This window comes from Stegostoma tigrinum, chromosome 18 (assembly GCF_030684315.1).
Source record: "Stegostoma tigrinum isolate sSteTig4 chromosome 18, sSteTig4.hap1, whole genome shotgun sequence".
Lineage (NCBI taxonomy): Eukaryota > Metazoa > Chordata > Chondrichthyes > Orectolobiformes > Stegostomatidae > Stegostoma > Stegostoma tigrinum.
The window spans coordinates 29,656,953-29,680,237 of record NC_081371.1 but is presented as its reverse complement, the minus strand read 5'-3'; the positions used below and the strand labels follow the sequence as shown (position 1 = coordinate 29,680,237).

Below are 23,285 nucleotides of genomic sequence, written 5' to 3'. Positions count from 1 at the left end.
GTTGAATAGAAACACTATGCAAGGGCATCAGAAAAAGGCCGAGTGCACTAAGTCATGATTCTCGTTTTGATAGCCATTGCAGACATGATGGGTTGAATGGCCACCTTCTGCAACTGTAACAGGTCTGTGGTTCTGTGGAAATTTTTTTTTGCCAATGTCTGACTTTAGTCCCTTGTACTGGTCAATACTTATTCTTTAACCGATACCAGCAAAACATCTGCTCACCTAGCCATTTGCTATTTGTAAGATATTGCTGTCTGCAACTTCATGCCGCATTTCTTGTTTTACAATGGTAATATTTCAAAGGTACTTCATTAACTATAAGTGTTTTGGGAAGGCCTGAGTTTGTAAAAAAAAGTACTGAATGAATGCGTATCTTTCTTCTGTCCTTCAACAGACACTTTTGCTCCATCCATCCATGTAATCCTCAAATTGTATCAGTTTCTTTGGATTAATTATACCTTGTAAATCCTTGGGATTTTTTTTTTCTAAAGCTGGCTTCAAATGCAATATCCTACCTGTTTAGGAAGCCACTAATTTCCACCTCTCAGTATTACCTGCAACTTCTCATACATCATTCCCACTGCTGCTAAAACCCTATCTCACCTTTATTACTCATCTTTAGACACAATTTCTCTAACATTTCCCTTATCAGACTATCATCTGCATCTGCTTAAAAGCCCTGGTGATGAAAGGTCATCCATCTGAAATGTCAACTCTGCTTTTCTCTCCATAAATACTGCTCTCCTACTTCTACATTGTGCTGCGTAAGTCTCACCATTCCTTTTCCATGGCTTCACCCACTTTTTTTCTATATTTTTACTTTCTGCTTAATGTTTCATGCTGCATTCTTTAGCCCCCATAGTGTTGGTCTTCTGTTCATCTCATCAGTTTTTTTTTTGTTCCACTAATAGTAGCAAACTTTCAATCATCTCAACCCTCTCCATGATAATTGCTTCTAAACCTCTCCATTACACTCTTCTATTTGAAAACAATCCTCAAAACTCCTGTTTCTGGACAGATCATCTGTAATTTTGCTTAACTAATGCACCAGAGCCAGTTATCTATTCTTTCACCCCTATATTTACCTTTTTTTTCTGTGAAATACTGGAAATGTTTCCTGTCTAAAAGATGCTGTATAAATACAAGTTCTTGTGTGCAATTTAGAAGATCCTTTGAATTTTCAGCCCGATGAAGGAAAATTAATGGAAAAATCATGGTTCATCTAAGATCACAAGGCTAAGGGTGGAGGATCATGAGATTTTTGTCAAACATTTAAAGGTCATTAGGCTTTATCACACTAATTAATGGGTGATCTGAATTGTTTTGCTGACTGACTACTAAGCAGTGCCATTGTCGAAGGAAAACTCAACAATAGACTTGGATAAAACTTTATACGTCAAAAGGTTTGTCTCATGAGTTAGAATATAGAAGTTATCACAACAGCTGATGAACCTAACAGTATTGCATGTGTAACATTGTTAAAGCAACTAGTAAATTATTATTTTACTGGTTTAAAAGATTATCTTAAGTTCTGAAATGTTCGTTGGTTAAATGTGAATTTAAAAGTGAAAAGCAGTGAACTGATTTTTGATCATTATTAGATATACCATGTCTATAATGTATACTAGATTTGGAATTTCCTTATCATTCAAAATTGTAAGTAATAACTATTGTAATTAATAATTAAACTTCCTTCTGTCAACCATGTAGTGATTGCTATTCTTTGGCATGCTGGTGGAAATTTTACCACTGAGTCAGAAGATTTTGGGTTCCAGCCCCATTTCAGAGACTTGTACGCTTAACATAGGCTCTACCTTCAGTGCAGCACTGGTGTAGATTTTTAAAACATTCAACCGACATTCTGTCTGTGCTCTCAGGTGGATGTAAAAGATTCTGTGATACTACACTGGAACCTCTCCAGCAGGGAATTCCATTGTTCAAGAACACTAGTTGTTCAGAAACATTTTGAGCAGGCCCAAGCAAATGATCAACATGCCATTCAATTGTTCAAGCACTGTCTTAAATCATGAAGACATGGATTCACCTCGTCTATAGATGCACAAGTCTTCATGAGCTGAATGGCTTTTGTAACCTTGTTTTGTGTTTTTGCACACTACACAATCATCACATCCTCTCCATTACATGCTATTTTCTACCATCCTTCCTTTTGCAGCAGTACTTTTGGACAGACCCAAGCATTCTCAGGGTAGACTAATTTCTTTTAAACAATATCCATGAAAAGTGCAACAAAACGCAAATATGTTGTGCTTACATTCTTGCAAAAGGTACAAGTCATAAAGAAACTATACAAAAATGCTTCAGTGAAAAAAATGTGTGTGGCATATGGTATGGGTGGCTCAACAGGTTATGACATCAAGAAGCAGTGAGAATAACTATTTGTATTCTATGCAGAAAGTGACACTATTAAAGGAATTGGTCAGTGTAAAACACCATATGGTACTAAGTATGCTGACCATGACAATTTGCTGTATGAATGGTTCTGACAATGTCATAGTGAGGGGAGTCCCTATGTCAGGGACAATGCTTATGGAAAAGAATTTCATAAGGACTTTAAAATTAGTTGTAAGTGAGAGTATTCTTAAATTGCTTGCAAATGTTTAACTATGCATAGGATCCATCACTCAAAGGCTACTGGTGAACAAACTTTGGCTGAGAGGTTGTCAAATGTTACACAACCAAATGTTCAAAGTTCAGTAATGATGATGAACTAGCCTTGAACAACTATATAATGCAGACTGGATGGGTGTTTGATATGGTATGCAATTGCTGATATAGTACAGGAGGTGGTGCACAGTTGCAAAAAGTCAAAGAAAGTATAATCTCTTAGTTGTTGGTGGAAGTCTTAAACCTAATGCTGTTAAAGGGATGAAAATTATGCCAGTACGTCACCCAAGTGGTTGAGAGTAACTGGTTGCATAACCATTTTGTCTCCAAGGCTTTTTCACACTGTTGAAAGGTTGGGTTGGTTGTGGACTGCAAGACTGTGCTTTTTTGTCAATTGTTCAACTCATCCCTGTGTAAAACAATTACAAGCTGACGCTGCCTTCCCTGTGTATTGATCTCAAGGTGCATATCTGTAATTCAGCCAATGGACAGGGCATTCTCAAATTAATGAAAAGTCAATATAGGATCAACACAATGCAGAGCTGGAGGAACACAGCAGGCCTGGCAGCATCAGAGGAGCAGGAAAGTTCATGTTTCAGGTCGGGTCCCTTCAGAAATGAGCGGTGGGAGTGGCGGTGTTGTGAAAGGGAGCTCAGAAATAAATAGAGGAGGGCCAGGGTTGGGGTGGTGACAGTTGAGTGCAGGTAGGGAGTGGCGGGATTGGTCAGTGAGGTGGGAGGAGTAGATAGGTGGGAGAGAAGATGGACAGGTTGTGTCAGGTCAAGGAGGCGGGGATGAGAAGGAAGGTTGGTCATGGGATGAGATTTTGAAACTGGTAAAATCCACATTTATGCCATTACGCTGTAGGATCCCAGGGCAAAATATGAGTGCTGCACCTCCAGTTTGCAGGTGGCCTCATTGTGACACCAAAGGACAGACATGTCACCTAGGGAGTGGGAACTGAAATGGTTTGCGACCTGAAGGTCTTGTTGTTTGTCACAAACAGAGCGCAGGTGCTCTACAAAGTGGTCTCCGAGCCTCCACTTGATCTCTTTGATGTAGAGGAGGCCATATAAAGGGCAGTGGATGCAACAGACCGCATTTGCAGATGCACAGGTGAACCTCTGTCTAATGTGGAAGGTTATGCCACCTGCAAACTGGAGGAGCAGCACCTCATATTCTGCCTGGGGAGCCTACAGCTCAATGGCCCAAATGTGGATTTTACAAGTTCCAAATCTCCTCATCCCCAGCTTCATCCCATGACCAACTCTCCCCTCATCTCCACCTCCTGACACAACCTGTCCATCTTCTCTCCCACCTATCTGCTCCTCCCACTTCACCGACCTCTCTCGATTTATTTCTTTCCCCCTGCCATTTCTGAAGAAGGGTCCCGACCTGAAACGTCAACCTTCCTGCTCCTCTAATGCTGCCTGGCCTGCTGTATTCCTCCAGCTCCACACTGTGCTATCTCTGACTCCAGCATCTGCAGTTCTTATGATTTCTCAATACAGGATCAGCTTTGGTACCAAAGATGCTATTTGATGTTTTGTAATTGCATGGACCTCCATTAGTCAGAGAACTATCCATGATGTAAATTGTAACCTGTTATTATGTTTAATGATGAAAATGCAGTGGATATTTTTGAGATCTTTATTGTAAGTGAAGCCAAAGCAATCATGTAGTAATTATAACAAGACGACATCGGTGAAACCAAATGTAAACTAGGTGACTGTTTCACTGAGCATCTTCACCTGGCCTGTAACAGCCAGCCTAACCTCTTGGTCACCACCCATTTCAACACCCCCATCTCACTCCCCCTACAACATGTCTGTCCTCGGCCTCCTCCAGTGTCGCAGTGATTCAGAATGCAAATTTGAGGAACAGCACCTTATCTTCTGCCTGGGCACCCTACTGCCCAGTGGACTTAACACAGAGGAATCTAATTTCAAATAACTTTCCCACCCAACCCCCGGCTCCCTTTCCAGCCCTGCTTCCTCCCTTCCATTCCAAGTACTGACCCTCCCTTCCAGGTACGAACCAAATTCATCCCTCCCACCAATCTATTAAGTTGTACCTACTACCGGTATCCACCTATCACCACTGTCCACCTACCACCACTCTATCTGCAGCTCCCCCTAACCCCACATCCAGTCCTGAAGGACGGTAATACCCGAAATGTTGGCTTCTCCTTTCCTCTGGATGCTGCCTGGCATGCTGTGTTCTTCTGGCCTCCTGTCTGTCTACCTTGGATTCCAGCATTTGCAGTTTTTTTTGCCTCTGATCATTGATTAATGAATGGTCCCACATCTAAATGTCAGCAACTCTTCTTTCTTTTACAGTTATTTATCTAGTGTGTATCCAGGATCTTATGTTTTATTTCAATCTAGGAAGGCACCAGGTTTGATTCCTAGTCCACGCTGAATAAGTTAATTTTAAACTAGTTGCTCCTGCAACATTTGGCATTAGTAAATCCGGTCCAGCAAACGGAAGAAACAGACCTGCTATACAACCAATTAAGTGAAGTACTAAAATCCACCCTTGGAACCTTAACTTACGAGAAACTCATTATGTGAATTGTAGAGAGGAGAGATGGAGAAAAAAATTACCGAGTATTAAAATAATACCGGTGATATATCCCGTTGCATTAGGTGAAACCAATAATATAAAATAATCCAATAAAAACACATTTTCAACTGAACAATCCAACCAAAAAGTCACATACCTTTAGTAAACATGAGTTCTCTACCCAAGGGTACGTCCTTGACTCATTACCTACTGATGCTTCATGATGAGCTGTTTTCTTGATAGTTTTTGTCAATACTGGTTTACCATTACCTTGTACTGTCAGTGGCAGGGTGGGGAGACAGGTCTCAAGTCTATCTCAGCTAGAATGGGAATTTAATCCATTTCATTAGTGCTATTCTGAACTTCACACTAGCTATCTAAGCTAAACAACAATTAATAATAGACCAGATGTTTCTCTTTAGCCTTGTAAATCAGATTGTAGCCACAAAAGAATGTACAGCAGTATCATTTGTCAGTTAAATGAAAGTTTGTTGGTATTTATTGCAGATTTAAAGTACAGTGTTTATTTTTGGATGAGACAGCTGTATCAAATATGAAACAAAGTACAATAATAAGTTGTAAAAATAAGCTCTTGAAACAGTCTACGGAAAGGATTCTGTCAAGTCCAGTAGACCAATGTGTATACACATATAAAATTATATACTTACAACAGTATAATCTTAATTTGTACACAATTAGAATGGAATCATAGAAATACATGATGTTTATATTTGTGCATGAATTGAAAAGAAATGAAAAGGATAAGGAATTATCGTAAGTGACTAAATAAATTATCAAAAAATTAAACAATTTAGCATCAGTAACATTTCATTTAGGAATAAAAACAGAAGCAGCTGGAAAAGCTAAGCAGGTCCGGCAGCACCTGTGAAGACAAAATCAGAGTTAACATTTCGGATCCAGTGACCCTTTCTCAACTGATGACAACTGGGAAGATGTTGGTTTACATGCAGAAAACAGGGAAGGGTATGGGATAGGGAGTAAGTGATAGGAAAGAGCTCAAAGAGAGAGAACAGCAGTTAGATAGACAAAAGAGTTGATAAAAAGGTGGCTATGAAGGGTGAATAACTGTTCATGGGGACTGTTAGTAACTAACAAGAGGTAGTGTGTAAGTGATAGGTTATGCGATAACAAGGCCTGGTATATGGGCAAGGGGGCTAATTCAATTATTGAACTCAATATTGAGTCTGCAGGGCTGCAATGTCTCCAAGCGGATGAGGTGGTGCTATTCTTCCAGCTTGCGTTGAACTTCGCTGGTACACTGCAGCAAGCCAGAGACCAAGATGTCGGCCAAGGAACAGGATGGCGTGTTAAAGTGGTAGGCAACAGGTAGCTCGGGGTCTTTTTTGTGAGTAGAACCTGGAAGTTCTGTGAAACGGTCACTCAATCTAAGTTTTGTTTCCCCAGTGTAGAGGAGACCACATTTTGAGCAGCAAATGCAGTAGACTAGATTCTGGGAAGTGCCACCTCGAAGGTCTGTTTGGGCTCTTGGATACTGGGGAGGAAGGAGGTAAATGGGCAGGTGTTGCACCTTTGCCGGTTGCAGGGGAAGGTGCTGTGAGGCTTTGGGGGGGACGCAGTTGTTGGGTGAAGTAAGAGTGGACGAGGGTGTCCTGGAGGGAACGGTCCATACAGAAGGCAGACAAGGGAAGGGAGGGGAATATGCGTCTGGTGGTGGCATTTTGCTGGAGATGGCAGAAATGACATCTGATGATCTTCTGAAGGAGAATGCTAGTGGGATGGTAGGTAAGGACAAGGGAACCCTATCACTGTTGTGGGAGGGAAGAAGTTCAGGAGACGGATTGGACCCGGTTGAGAGCTCTGTTGACAATGGCGCTGGGGAATCCTCAATTGAGGAAGCAGGAAGACATTTCAGAGGCTCCCTTGTCGAAGCTGGCCTCATCTGAACATATGCGATGGAGACAGAGGAACTGAGAGAATGGGATGGAGTCTTTACAGGAAGCAGAGTGTGAGGCTGCTTAGTCGAGATAGCTTTGGGAGTCAGTGGATATTAGTGGCCAGTCTACCCCAGAAACAAAAACTGATGGGAAGGGAGGAGTCAGAGATAGACCAGGTGAAAGTGATGGCAGGGTGGAAATTGGAAGCGAAATTGATGAACTTCTCCAATTGAGGACAAGAGAGGGAAGCAGCACCAATGATACCATCGATATATCGGAAAAGAAAGAATTGCGATTGGGGTCCAGAATTGGACTGGAACAAACAAAAAAAGTCCCGGAGCGACCCGTTGTCTGCCACTTTAACACACCACCCTTTTCCATGGCCAACATCTCCGTCTCTGGCTTGCTGCAGTGCTCCAGCAAAGTTCAATGCAAGCTAGAAGAACAACACCTCATTTTTCTCTTGGGGACCATGCAGCCCTCCGGACTCAATATCCGTAATTTTAGGGCCTAAACTGTCCCGGGTCCTAGCCTCCTACCCCACACATCAGGCCTTGTTATCACTAAGTCTGCCATTACATGCTACCTATTGTTAGTCACTAATAGTCCCCATTAACAGCTGTTCACCCTCCCAGCCAGATCATTATGAACGCCTTTGTCTATCCAACTGCTCTTCTCTCTGTGTGGGCGCTATCCTATCGCTTACTCTCTAACCCGTCCTCCTCCCTATTTTCTACATATAATCTGACGTTTTCCCAGCTACCATCAGTTCTGAGGAAGGGTTACCAGACCTGAAACAGTAACTCTGATTTTGTCTTCACAGATGCCGCCAGACCTGCTGAGCTTTTCCAGCAACTTCTGTTTTTGTTCCTGATTTTATTTAACATTTTATTTAGACAGACAATTTCAAAATTATCACTATGAAGATTTGAATGTTCTGGTTTTTTTCTGAAGTAAAACCTTAATAAACAATGAAGGAGCAAATTACTGCAAATGCTGGCATTTATACTGAAAACAACAAATGCTGGGGTTCACAGTGGGTCAGGCAGAGAGAACAAACTAATGTTTCGAGTCTAGATAGCTCTTCATCAGAGCTGATGTGAAGTGACAAATGCTGGCCTCTCCAAACTTCATGTCAGCTCTGATGAAGAGTCATCCAGACCCCAAACAATATAGCTTGCTCCCTCTCCATGGTGGCTGCCTGACCTGCTGTGATCTTAAGCATTTGTTATTGTCAGCCTTAATAAACAATGTCCTGTTATGCAAAGCTGCCTTTTTGGTGACATTAAGATTTGAGAACGATCCCTTGACAATTTCAAAGCATGAGCAAGATTACATTCTATTTTTATTATTTGTATTATACTTGTCTAGAAGACTATACTCAGAAAAGTCCTGAAGGTAAAACTTAAATATTATTCCACTGATACCTTAAAATTCAGAACTGCAACTTAGTTGTAACATTTATGTCAAATGTGAACACAGGAAATTAGAGAAGCTGACCTTAAAATTTTCGAAGTAGACATGTGAAAAATATAAGAGGAAATAGAGTGCTTTTTAGTAAAGAATCTAAACAGCAATCTTAATAACAGATTCTACTGTTTCTATTTCTTGCCAAGTACAACCCCTATCATGTAATCACTCCATTTACATACTTTTCAACCAGGTGGCAAGAGAATTGGTACTGAAAGCAGTGCAGATAAAAGCATCATTTTACCAAGAAATATTAATATGTTAAGTGAATGAATAAAACAGACAAATGGATTGCAATGTAGGTAAATGTACATCCTGTAAATAATCAAAAAGACAAATGGAATTAAAGCTTTTATACTGTTAGGATTAGAGTTCAAGTGAATAGAAGTCATGCTCCAGCAATGCAAAATTCTGATTCGATGACCCAGAGAATTGTGAACAGAATATTCTGCCACACCTTGAGAATGATATATTGGTATGACAATGAGTACAGCACAGATTTACCAGAATGAGACATGAAATCAAAGGGTTAATTACGTGGTGATATTGTACAACCTAGGGTAATATACTCTAGAATTTAGAGCTTTAAGCAGTAATTTCATTGACGGTTTTAGGAGGAACAGATAGGGTAGATAGAGATAAATTATTTTCAAAGGTTTGGGAGTCCAAACCTGGAGGAATTGGATAAATGTCAGAACAAGAATAGAAGACCTTTAGGGATCTTGACAGGATGGATGTGTTTGCTTCTTCTTGTGTGAGAATCTATAACCAGAGATCACTATTTAAAAACAAGGAGTCAAAGAGTGATGCGAACTTTTCTCCTTGCAGAGATTTGTGAATCCTTGGAACACTTGTTCCTCAAAATGTGGCGGACAGACCATCCTTTTTTTGTGGATAGAAGTAGATAAATTCTGGAGAAGCAATGGGATGAAAGGTTATCAAGGGTAGGTGGGAATGCGGAACTATCAGATGAGCTGATAACTTATTAAATGGCAGTGGGGTTCAATGGCCTTCCCCTGCTCTTAATTTGTATATTCATATTTTTGGGTGGTGTAAGAAAACACTTATTCACACAAAGGGTTTCTGAAACTGTCTTCCACAAACCACATAGTTGTTGAGTCAATTGTTAAATTTAAAAGAAGATTGATTGATAGGGAAAAGGTGGGTACTAATAGTTAGGTTACCAACAGATTAACAATGATCTGTTTGAACGACAATAGACTAAATTGTCTACCAATACATCCACTTGAGATGAGAACCAAGCTAATACAATTATTCAGGAGTAAACAGATCAGCAATAAAAGACATTGGTCTGGATTTTGCATTAAGAAAAATACTGGGACTAATAGCGTACAGTATTATTATGAAGTAAATTGGACAGCAACCAAAGGTATGCACATACACTTGGAAATTCAGAAGTTTGAGGTTCGAGCTACTCTGCTTCTCCACAGTCTGTCCTGTACTTGTATTTTTCTATACACTCATTGTTGAAATTCATGTAGCACATAAAGTTGCAGCACTTAACAATTAAAAGCAAAATAATGCACATCATGAAGATGTGAAATTAAAATAAAGCGATGGATAAACCCAGCAGGTCTGGCAGCATCCGTGGAGTGGAACAGAGTCAATGTTTCAAGTCCCACAAAGAGACCCATGATGTGCTGATTTTCTCTAGTACTTTCTGTAGTTACCTAATAGCTGCCCATTAAACAATACAGGGAAAGTTAGGACTGGTGAATTCATATTTAAGATTAACATTTAATGGCATGATCAATCATTCATAAATACTTAAAAATATCTTTGGCACTGAAAATTTAATTTCAAAAGTGTGGAGTTCTTGCTACTTCAGAATTTCATCACTGCTATAAATGTAATTGTTTTGTGTCTTTTTCAAACCCATATTTAATTCCCAATCTTTAATGTGATTTCTGCATATGATTTAAAACTTACTGTGCTGTAATGTTCAATGTTCTATACTTTGTGGTTTACACTATGCAAGTGTCAATGAGGTGTCATCAATCTAATTATAATAAAATGTGAAGCTGGATGAACACAGCAGGCCAAGCAGCATCTCAGGAGCACAAAAGCTGACGTTTCGGGCCTAGACCCTTCATCAGAGAGGGGGATGGGGGGAGGGAACTGGAATAAATAGGGAGAGGGGGGGAGGCGGACCGAAGATGGAGAGTAAAGAAGATAGGTGGAGAGAGTGTAGGTGGGGAGGTAGGGAGGGGATAGGTCAGTCCAGGGAAGACGGACAGGTCAAGGAGGTGGGATGAGGTTAGTAGGTAGCGGGGGGTGCGGCTTGGGGTGGGAGGAAGGGATGGGTGAGAGGAAGAACCGGTTAGGGAGGCAGAGACAGGTTGGACTGGTTTTGGGATGCAGTGGGTGGGGGGGAAGAGCTGGGCTGGTTGTGTGGTGCAGTGGGGGGAGGGGACGAACTGGGCTGGTTGAGGGATGCAGTAGGGGAAGGGGAGATTTTGAAACTGGTGAAGTCCACATTGATACCATTAGGCTGCAGGGTTCCCAGGCGGAATATGAGTTGCTGTTCCTGCAACCTTCGGGTGGCATCATTGTGGCAGTGCAGGAGGCCCATGATGGACATGTCATGGAACAGCAACTCATATTCCGCCTGGGAACCCTGTAGCCTAATGGTATCAATGTGGACTTCACCAGTTTCAAAATCTCCCCTTCCCCTACTGCATCCCTCAACCAGCCCAGTTCGTCCCCTCCCCCCACTGCACCACACAACCAGCCCAGCTCTTCCCCCCCACCCACTGCATCCCATAACCGGTTCTTCCTCTCACCCATCCCTTCCTACTAACCTCATCCCACCTCCTTGACCTGTCCGTCTTCCCTGGACTGACCTATCCCCTCCCTACCTCCCCACCTACACTCTCTCCACCTATCTTCTTTACTCTCCATCTTCGGTCCGCCTCTCCCTATTTATTCCAGTTCCCTCCCCCCATCCCCCTCTCTGATGAAGGGTCTAGGCCCGAAACGTCAGCTTTTGTGCTCCTGAGATGCTGCTTGGCCTGCTGTGTTCATCCAGCCTCACATTTTATTATCTTGGAATCTCCAGCATCTGCAGTTCCCATTATCTCTCATCAATCTAATTGGTTGTTCCTTTTGCTGCGCACTTACATCACTGGTCAACGCCCCATGACCCAATTCTCTAGTCAAACGAAAACAAAAACATTTGTTAACTGTCATGGCAGTGGATAACTAAGGTAGTGGCAGCTTGCCGTAGATACTTTTAAATAACCTGGTCAGGCATATTATGGCATAACTCTGAAGCAGGTGGGACTTACCTGGGTCGTAGGGACATTACCACAGGACCACACCTCCTTATTCAAATTTCGCTATTTGCCCATGGTGGGATTGGAAACTATGTCTCCGAACATTGCAAAGACCTTCTAGATCACCACATTCTCATAGCTCCTCGAGATTGCTGGATGCAAATCGACTCCTGAATTTCCTAGCAAGTTACTACAATTCAAAAATAGCTTATTGGGTGTCGAATGCTTTGGGACACCCTTTGATCACTATTGCTATATAAATTTTAATAACGTACATTAAGTATTAACATTAACTATATTTAAAGGGTATCTTTTTCTGCTGCTTTGATACTGACCACAAAATCTGGGCTTTTTGCTTAAATCCTCACACGCAGGAGCTTGCCAGTGCCGAATGCTTTACCCGTCCCAGAGCTGTTTTATCGCTAACGCCTCCTGCTCAGTCGCTGGAGTCCAACTCCATAATACATCAATGGTTTCTGATCGCCAGATGCTGAAACGCACTCTTTCTTCCTTTTGGGTGCTGCTTAAACCCCGACCTCTTTGACAAAGCACCAAGCTAATTTATGTTTTTTTTTCTTTGACCAGTTATGATTCCCCTTGCTTTTCTAAATGATAGACGTCCTCAACTCCATGGAAACAGGAGAGCCGGAAGCCGGAAGTTACCTTCCCGGAAACAGCCGCTCACTGGGGGTCGCGGAGGTCAGAGGTGAAAGGTCAGGATGTGAACGCGCTCTCAGAGCCGGAGGCTGAGCAACGGGGGAATGGCACACATGGCGACTACTGATAGGTTCTGCTTGTGAGAGAGAGGAAACCGGGGAGGCAACGAACGGCACAGGTACCAGCCACTGCTTTATCCCAACTCACCGCCTGCTTTATGATCCCGAAAGGCAGCGAGTACCTTCCCTCTCTCCCAGTTACACTCACTCTACAAATGCCCGTTTACCCGGAGGGAGCTGTGATGCTCAGTAAAATCCCAACCTACTGTCAGGTTATCCCGGGGCAGGGTGGTGGTCAGGTCGGAGCAGCTAACAGCCAGAACATGCGTTTAAATCAACTTGTAGTTGCCACCGCTAGTTTCATTCCATATTCTAGCATTTCCCTGGTGGTACTGAGTCCTGACAATGCTTTCGTTTCCATGTGGGATCTTTGCTTCTGCAATTTGTGTGCCCATTTCTTACGTTCGCTGAGACCGGTGCGTGACCACTATTATTTTCTTCAGTTTCCTTTATGAATGTCGAGGTTCCCCATTGACCGTAAAAGGGAGTGCAAGCAATGCATGTCGTCACCAGGCTGTTTTGACAAATTTTTTTCACGCCTAAGTACACTGAGCTGGTGAAAATAGTTCCCCAAACCGTTCGTTGTCTTTCGTACTTGCTGTTAAAATGAAATATCTCGCTTTCCTTCACTGAACGCATTCATTCAAATACTTGCCTTCATTCATCTATTGAGTGTCGATCCATGGCAATATTTGAACACTTAGGAGAAGTGTTCGCCATCTGTCATCACTTTATTGCATTCGGTGCTCTTGAATAACTTGTTGATTAATATCGTACGTAGCCCTCACATGCAGTATTGGGTACGAGTCAGGTCTCTCCCTTTGAAGCCTTTTCCCCCACTCTATCCTTCACTATACGAAAGCATTGTGGAAGGTGTGCCTTTTGCTCCCTTGATAACTCAATGGGCAAAACCGTTTCTGAGCTATTCGAAGTGTAATGATTTGGGAGCAACGTAGAATGTTCGAGTATATATTTGCTTCATTGGCAATGTTAATGTGCAGAGAATATGTTAATAAAATAATTCAATTCCATTAAATTGTTTAATGCCGTACAGCAATGTGACCTCCTTTTAATATATTTGAATTGCATAATGTTTCACATAACTTGTCAAATTTTGTATAAGACTTATGTAAGGAGATTTGAGGATTGTCAGAACAGTCTCATCAAATGGATGGTCTAAATGGCTACTTTCACTCCTTCATCTTATGGTTTTATGGAGATACTTTGTCAGATGGTTGGCCAGTGATAGTTTTAAGGCATGTCTTCAAAGAACAGGATAACCTGAAGCCAGGTTATTACCAACCCATCGGTTTACTCTAGATTACCAATGGAATGATGGAAGGGTGCCATCAGTGCTAACAAATGGCACTTCTTTGACAATAACTTGCATACTGATTTTCAGTTTCTATTCTGTCACAGCAACTCAGCTCCTGACCTAAGTACTACTTTGGTCTGAACATGGGCAAAGGCTGAACTTGAAATCAGATGAGAATTGAATTTTAGCTTAATTCCATTTTGAATAATATTTGTGGCTTATTCTAGGTGTGGACAGTTTCTGTCACTATTAAGGTCTGACTCTAGTAGATTTCTCAAAACTGCTTTTGTTACACTAATACATTCCATATTTTAGAGAAGTGTGTTAGGCTCTTATACAGGCTATTCCTTCTCTCTTTTTTTTTTCCAGAACACTTTACTTGATAGCTTGTGTCACTGCTTTTTTGCATTATGCTTCTCTATTTCATTACTATACAAGAGTGATTGATTGCTCTTTATATCAAAACAACTTTTAACTTTGTATGGCATCAATGAGCAGAACATAATTGCAGTCAGTGGAAATTGGTGAGGTGTTGTGGAATTTCTCCAATGTTTTGAGTCATATCTGGCATGAAGAAAGATGGCAATGATTGTTAAAGGGCAATTGTCAAACCCTCTGGATGCGGTGCATGACTTCCTCACAGTAGTATCTTATGCCTAAAGGTTTTGAGCTGCTTCATTGGTAGTCACTGTCATTTATGCCAGACAAATGCCAGGCAATGACCATTTCCAATAAGACTGAATCTTCCCATTCTTCATGACATTCAATCATGTTATCATCGCTATACTCTTCCATTCTTAATATCCTGTGGGTTACTGTTGACCTGAAACTGAACTGCATTAGACATATTATTTTGACTAGAAGAGCGCTACAGGGCCAAGGAATCCTGTGCTGGGAACTCACCACCTGATACTACAAAGCCGTTCCACCATCCACAGGATATAAATCAGGAGAGTGGCGCAATACAGTCAACTTGGCTATAATACTGCAGCTCCAGCAAGAAGCTTAACACCATCAAGGACAAGGCAACCGGCTTGTTAAGCACTCTTCCCACTGCTATGAGAATTCATTGACACAGTGGAGGCAATGTGTATCTTTTATAACTATGGTCTCCAATGTATAGATCACAATCAATTGGTGAAATGCAGAATCTCACTGTCTGCCTGCATTTCCTCGCCACGCACCCGTCGATTGCCATGCAGCTGCATGACTTCCATGAAGCAACAGGGATTGAGAAAAGTGTATGTTCTTAACAGGCTTTGCCTGCTCATTGCATCGTGTTTCAATTTGGTCCGGATGGACTAGCATTGCAGGGTAAAGTAACTTTTGTGGGAGAAATGCAAACAATTAAATAAGAAATATGCTGGAAACTGATGTGCGAAGCTGGTGTATTACACTACTGTAAACATAATACACAATTCTGCCCATCATATCTGTGTAAACTTTGCAAGAGCAGTTTATTCTGCTCAGTCTCCGTAGACCTGTAGTTTTCTTCCTTCAGCTACTTATCTAATCGATCAGTCCAACATGGACGAAAGCTACAGGAGACACTGCCATACCCCACATCCAGTACCTGAGCAACGCAAGCTGATCAGAGGCCTGGAAACAGTGGCTACAGTTGTGACCTGTGACATCTCTGTACTTGAAAGCAGCCCAGTAATGTTCTGGATATTCCAGATGCATGGAGATGCAGCATGATCACTAGTAAAGTGATGTCACAAACTGTAAGGTTAAGCAGTAATGATGCATGATAAATGTGAGCCATCTATAAGGAAACCAAAATGAGCAACTTACATGTGGAATAGAAAAATGAATTTCTGTTCACAACTAAAATACAACCAATAAAAAGTAAAACAGAATTTGGAATCATACCACAATGATTTACCGTAAATTTAAATTGTTTTCTTTTGGACAAATATTATTGACGAACTGAATGCCAATTCGAAAGCTGAACAATTTTTATTTCTAAACCAGCACCTAAAGTAAGGCCTGCACTGATCTATCATCTTATGTTTGCTGTCATCTTGTGAAATACAAGAAATCATGTACAGATAACTAAGAACTTAAACAGGCAAGACTGTGGGTGCAGACCATTCAGAGACTTTAAGAACACAGGCAACATACTAACAGCAATCCAGAGCATGTCAGTTGGTGTTTTCACAGCAGGAAATCAAGGTAGAATCTTTATCTGAAGACAACTTACAGCAACTAAAGCAGGATGTGAAGGATGGAATGCTTGTCATTGCAGGCCAATGAATTAATCTGTTAACATGAACAACACAGCTAGTTGAGCTTTTGTGTGGATGGTTTTTATGGAGAGGATCTTGTCACCCTTGTGCCCCTTAATGAGAAAGCAAGAAGTAAGAATAAGAACAAATTCAAAAGATACTTGCTTGAGAATAACATTCCAATTAACAAACTGGTTTCAGTCACAACTGAGGATGCACCAGCCATGTTTAATGTAGCTAATGGTGTTCCTCCATTCAAAAAGGGAAATAGGGATAATCCAGGAGACTACAGACAAGTGAGTCTCACATCAGTGCATGGGAAATTATTGGAGAGAATTCTTACAGTTAGGATTTATGCACATTTGGAAAAGCGTGGCTTTATGCGGGGCTTATGTCTGACTTGATTGATCACTTTCGTCAGCTCCTCAAAAAATTCATTGAGGGCACGGCTGTGGATTTGTTTACATGGATTTTAGTAAGGCCCTCAACAAGGTTCCTTCAAGGTAGGCTCGTCCAGAAGATTAAGATGCGTGACATCCACAGTGACTTGGCTGTGTGAATACAGAATTGGGTTTACCATAGAAGTCAGCATACTGGTGGAAGGGTGTTTTTCAGGCTTGCAGTCTGTGACTAGTGGTATTCTACCGGGATCCGTACTGGGGTCTTTGCTGTTTGATGCATATAAATGACTCAGATAAAAATGCAGAAGGGTGGGTTATAAGTTTGCAGATGGTACAAAGATCGGTGGAATTGTGGATAGTGTAGAAGATTGTCAAAAGATGCAGCGCAATATAGATCAGTCGCAGATATGGGCAGAGAAACGGCAGATGGAGTATAATCCGGGTGAATGTGAGGTGCTGCAATTTGGGAGATCAACTGTTAAGGAAGGTAGGTTTAACTGGAAGTGAGTTTGCTCGCTGAGCTGGAAGGTTAGTTTTCAGACGTTTCATCACCATTCTAGGTAACATCATCAGTGAGCCTCCGACGAAGCGCTGGTGTTATGTCCCGCTTTCTGTTTATCTGGTTAGGTTTCCTTGGGTTGGTGATGTCATTTCCTGTTCTTTTTCTCAGGGGATGGTAGACAAACCCAAACAAACAGACAAAACGGGCTCAGAAACCATAACCACACTCCCCTACGTCAAAGACATTTCCGAAATGACTGCCAGACTACTCGGACCCCTTGGCATCAGGGTAGCCCACAAACCCACCAACACAGTAAAACAGCAGCTAATGAACTTAAAAGACCCTATACAGACAACAAATAAAACGAACGTCATCTACAAAATACCTTGCAAGGACTGTGACAAACACTACATTGGACAAACTGGCAGGAAGCTAGCCACCAGGATACAACATCAACTAGCCACAAAACGACATGACCCACTATCACTCGTATCCTTACATACAGATAACGAAGGACACCACTTTGATTGGGACAACACATCCATCCAAGGACAAGCCAAGCAGAGACATGCACGAGAATTCCTAGAAGCATGGCATTCCAACCGGAATTCCATCAACAAACACATTGACTTGGAGCCAATCTACCATCCCCTGAGAAAAAGAACAGGAAATGACATCACCAACCCAAGGAAACCTAACCAGGTAAATAGAAAGCGGGACATAACACCAGCGCTTTGTCGGAGGCTCACTGATGTTACCTAGAATGGTGACGAAACATCTGAAAACTAACCTTCCAGCTCAGTGAGCAAACTCACATCCAGAACCTCCAACCTGAGCTACAAATCTTTTCAAAACTCGCTGGTAGGTTTAACGTATGATGAACGGCTAAGGATCCTGGGATTGTACTCATTAGAGTTTAGAAGGTTGAGGGGAGATCTAATAGAAACTTACAAGATAATGTAGTTTAGAAGGGGTGGACGCTAGGAAGTTGTTTCTGGGGAGACTAGGACCCGTGGGCACCGCCTTAAAACTAGAGGGGGTTAATTTAAAACTGAAATGAGATGACATTTCTTCAGCCAGAGAATGGTGGGCTTGTGGAATTCATTGCCGCGAAGTGCGGTGGAGGCTGGGACGTTGGATGCCTTCAAGGCAGAGATCGACAAATTCTTGATCTCAGAAGGCATCAAGGGCTACGGGGAGAGTGCAGGGAAGTGGAGTTGAAATGCCCATCAGCCAGGATTTAAATGGCGGAGTGGACTTGATGGAACGAATGACCTTACTTCCACTCCTATGTCTTATGGTCTTATGGAAAAGTAAATAGTTAATGGCAGGACTCTGAACACCATTGATGTACAGGAGGATCTTGAGGTTCAAGTCCTTAGCCCCCTGAGGGGAGTAGATAGGGTGATAAAGAAGCTGTATGGCATGCTTGCCTTTATTGCTTAGGGAATTGTGTAAGAGTCAGGATGTCAAGTTGCAACCTTATAAGACTTTGGTTAGGCCACACTTTTAATGGTATTGCATTCAGTTCTGCTTGCCACATTACAGGAAGGATGTGGAGGCTTTGGAGAGAGTGCACAAGAGGTTTATCAGGATTAGAAAGTATGAGCTATAAGAAGTGGTTAGAAAAACTCAGATTGCTTTCTCTTGAGCAGCACAGGCTGAGTGGGTGGGAGACTTGATAGAAGTCTATAAAATTATGAGATGCGTAGGTAGGGTTGACAGTCAGAATCTTTTCCAAAAGTTAAATGTCTAATACTAGGGGACATGTGTTTAAGGTGAGTGGGAGAAAGTTCAAAGGAGATGTGAGGGGCAAGTTTATTACACATTGTCTGGAACATACTGCCAGAGGTGGTGGTGGAGGCAGATATAATATGGGCATTTAAGGGACTTTTAGATAAGCACATGAATATGCAAGCAGTGGAGGGATATGGATCAATGGCAGGCAGAAGGGATTGATTTCATTTGGCGTCATACTCAGCACAACATTGTGGGCTGAAGGACGTGTTCCTGTGCTGTCCAGCTCTATGTTCTATGCTTAGCAGAAATGCAGCTTTGTTGCATTTTGCACTAGTGATCCTGATTTTAGTTGATTACCACTGTATAATCTGCAAACAAGCATTAGCAAGTAAAGTTATAAACTTTTCTCATGTAATGAAAGCTGTTTAAATTGTCAACTTGATTTGAGCAGGAGACCTTCGGCACTGTTTGTTACTCAACACGCTCAAAGCTGTTTGGAAGATGTTCTTGGAATTAGTATGTGACTGAGAGTTGGAGTCAGGGCTTGGAAGTTCTGGGGTATGAGAATGTAGCAAAGTCTCTGTCTTTTTGGAGGAAGCAATAGGCTCTTGGGAAAATTCTGTGGTCAGTAATAGTTCAGAGTAATAGAGTGGGCTTTGAAAAATCCCAGAAGCATTATTTGCTGCATACTGCTTAGCAAGATTAAAGCTCCAAAAAGCCCAGCGAGATGGCTTGGTGAGGCCAGCTGTTGGTGAAAAGCTGGATTTGTGCCAGTGATTATGTACTAGAAGTTTGAGTTGTGAGGAATGTGAAACTCGGACAGGACAGTGACTAAAACAGAAACAGCCTTTAAAGCAGTCCATGACAAAATGATTTGTGAAAGCAGATTTTGAGGCCTTGAGCAAAAGTGAAGAATCGAACAGGTGACGATTTTTGAGATTTGGTAACCCATTGTATTGTTAGCATCAGGTGAATTATTGGGAAATCCATGGGAGGGCTTGATCCTTTTTTCTGTATGATGTGCCCTGTGTTCAGTCATAGAATACTAACATGTTTACCACATTAATTCAAAGTGTTACAAATAAACTGGACATGTAAATTGTTTTACTGTTCTAGTTTGGAAAGTAGAGTTTATTGCTCAGTACCATAGTACCTAGTGGCTTTATTTTATTATTTGATCCTCTAGATCATGCCCTTTTGACAACTTTAAAAATAAAGTTTACTGGTTTTTAACCAGATCACAAAATAATGTTAGCAGCTTAGCCTGGGATCGCAACAATATCTTGGTCATAAACAAAGAAGAGAGCGGAGATGATAGGTTCTATAGGTACCATGTTGGTGGGATTAGTCTTGTGGCATCAGTATGGACTAATGGTGAACCACATGCCAAGTTGGAAGGCAGGCTTGGACGGTGAACTAAGTGTAAAAGCAGTTTGAAGGATAGATCATTGGAAAACTCATTAATGAACATAGTTCCACATGAATGAAGAGCCAAGAGGTGAGTATACTTAATTGCAGGGCAGTGGAGGGGGGGAAGAGAAAAAAGCAGTGACAAATTTCTCGATCACCATAAGATACAGGAAAATATACTTTAGCCTAGGAATGTGAATCTCTAAGCAGGAACTAAATTGTAGCTGAACCTGTGGAACCAGAAAATGATTCATAGACTCGGCATTTAATAGGACCAGTGGGTGTAGACTGATCCAAGTTACAACAGAACAGCTCCTTCTCTGGAGGTGTGCTCTAGTCTAAAAGAATAGTCTTGAGGCCCAGAGAATTCCAAGCATTTAAAAGCCAATGTTGTGAAAAGGCCCAATTCCCATGAGCAAATGATTAAGCTAATGCTTCACTTGCTGTTAAACAAGACTGAAATATTAGACACTGCTCGAGCCAGGGAGCTTAAACAGTGCAACAGAGGAGAAACAGGCCTCTGATCAAAGTAATTTTGTTTTCTTAATTCAAGGGATGTAGGCTTGCTTGCCTGAGTTAGCATTGATTGCCCGTCCCTAATTACCTTTGAGAAATTTGTGGTAAGCTGTCTTCTTTAACCACTGCAGACCATTTTGTGTAGTTAGAACCACAATGCTGTTAACAAGGGACTTCCAGGATCTTGATCCAGCAAAAGTGAAGGAACAGCAGTATGTTTCAAAGTCGGAGTGGTGAGTGGCTTGGAAAGGAACTTGCTGGTGATGGTGTTCCCATGTATCTGCTGCCTCATTGGTAGTGGCCACGTGTTTGGAGAGTGCTGTCTGAAGAGCCTTGGTGAACCACTGGAATGCATTTTACTGATAATCAACGCTGCTGTTACTGTGTGTCACTGGTGAAGGGAATTAATGTTTATGAATATGGTGCCAATTAACTGGAATGCTCTTGTCCTGGATTATGTCAAGCTGCTTGACTATTCTTGGAGCTGCTTTTATCCAAGCCTATGGAACATATTCCATTACATTTCTGACTTATGCCTTGAAGGTGGTGGGCAGGCTTTGGGAAATCAGGAGTTGAGTTACTCGCAAGATTTGTAGCTCTGACCTACTTGTAGCCACAGAAATTATGACTAGTTCAGTTTCTGGTCTGTTGTAACCCCTAGAAGGATTATGTGAGGGATTCAGTGATGGTAATGCCATTAAATATCAAGTGGTGATGCTTAGATTCACTTGTTGGAAATGGCCATTGCATGGCACTTGTGTAGCATGAATATTACTTGCCATATATCAGTCCAAGCTTGGGGATAGGGGAATGACTATTTATTACAAATAAATAAATTCCAGTTACAGCTAAACAGTTATTAACCATTGCATTACTCAACTAGTCAAAACTCTAATACTCTAACTCACTTGTAAATTACACTCCTCCACCTGATGTATTTGCACCCAGAAACAACACAGGCAGGAAGATAAAAATATAGGCACGATGCACAGAGATAAGATCGGGAAGGATATTCAATGGTCCCTATTCACAGGATTCATTGAAATGGGTCTTTTGGATTGTCAGTATGTCTTACACCTTGGCTCCCTGTCCAGATATTTACAGGGTGGCTAGTTCACACACAGTCTCTCGCTAATTGGTTAAGAGCCACAGCTTACAACAGCTGCTGAAGAAAAAATAACTGGCTTTCTTCAGGTTTAAGGTTTTTACAGCAAAGAAAAGAATTCCTGCTCTTGCAGAAATGCAGTGGCTCCTGACCCAAGTATTCTCACCTCCAAGAGGTTCAGCTACCTCGAAGCCAATTATTTAGTTGTTTGGAGGTGGAGAAGGCCTTTTTCATAGATATCTGGTCACTGGTCTGTGGATAAAAATAGCTACTTGCTGGTAGCCAATGCAGTATGGATTGCTTGGCACCAGTTTGTTTGAATGAGATGTTATTTTCTCCAGTATTGTTGCCTTTGAATCCTGCACAACTTAGTTACCCTTACCACCAGTTTCATTCCTCTTTCTGATTCAGTTACAGGCTGATTTTATTGAATCCCTTGCTAAGTTTCCAGCCCAATAATACTGCCTGCCTCCACCTCTGCTTCAACCAATCTGTAGCTGTTGGAACCACCATACTTTTGTCACTGTCAAACTTGATTTTTCCAATGTGTTTCTCACTGCCCTCCTGTAGTTCTTCCTATGTAGGAAATTAGTTGTCACTCAAACAGCAGTTGCTGTTCTGAGGTCAAGATTGTGCAAAGTTTAAATTATTTTTACCTAATCATGTTGACACTTCTGATTTGTTTCATCTTTTGGCGCTTAAAACTTTCATTTTCTGTGTATGGATGGTGCTCACATTACTTAGTTATTTCATGCATCAAATTTATTAACATCTTCTACCCCAGCTCAGTAGAGTTGTCAAACGTTTTTTGAGGCTTAACCAGAATTTCTTTATTGAAGTTAAATCAGACTTCTTAAAATGTTATCAATTGCAAACTTGATCAATGTAGGAAATAATTCCCACTTATTACACATGGTTGTAATTCGTACTGTTGGTGGCATCATTATTTACTTTGTTAATGTTCATGAAATTTCTTCAAATGCATAATCTTTCTATCTAACTTGCCAGTTAAGTGCTGAGATTTACTTGAAATCCTGCCTCAACGGTGAATAAGGTCAGAATAAAAAGATGGTGGAGGAACATTGTAGGTTAAACTAACCAGAGCTCAGCTGAACAGGGAGAGCTTGACTTTGATCAGAGTGATTTGCGCCTAATGTCAATCTGTAATTACTGTGTATTTTGTTATAATTAGTTGATTTCCTGTGGCAATGCTCATTGAACCAAAAAAGTTTGACCTTTTTCACTTCCCCAAGATGTAATTCTTTTTCTGAATGTCTGTTAACATTAACTGAGTCCACATTTAGACAAAAACGTCTGTCTGTAAATGAATCTTGCAAAAGTAATTCGTGTAGTGTAAATGCAGCTTATGTTTGTTTCTGCTTTTATTCATTACTCTTTTATTTACTATGTTTCTATA

The 23,285-nt window shown here is 41.4% G+C and overlaps 2 protein-coding genes across 4 annotated transcripts in view; one reads left to right on the top strand and one right to left on the bottom strand.

Annotated features, from left to right (window-relative positions):
* The window catches only part of dnajb9a (DnaJ heat shock protein family (Hsp40) member B9a), a 28,348-nt gene extending 15,799 nt beyond the window's left edge, over positions 1–12,549 (bottom strand). Inside the window, exon 1 of the mRNA XM_048549286.2 lies at positions 12,211–12,549. The gene's annotated coding sequence lies outside the window, so the exon portion shown is untranslated. The remainder of the gene's footprint in view (positions 1–12,210) is intronic.
* Positions 12,549–23,285, top strand: part of ergic2 (ERGIC and golgi 2) — a 75,035-nt gene continuing 64,298 nt past the window's right edge. For 2 of the 3 annotated variants that reach the window (XM_048549279.2, XM_048549277.2), the window contains exon 1: positions 12,549–12,710. The gene's annotated coding sequence lies outside the window, so the exon portion shown is untranslated. Of the gene's footprint in view, positions 12,711–17,602; positions 17,800–23,285 lie in introns of all 3 variants that reach the window. The other variant, XM_059652428.1, reaches the window with a different exon arrangement.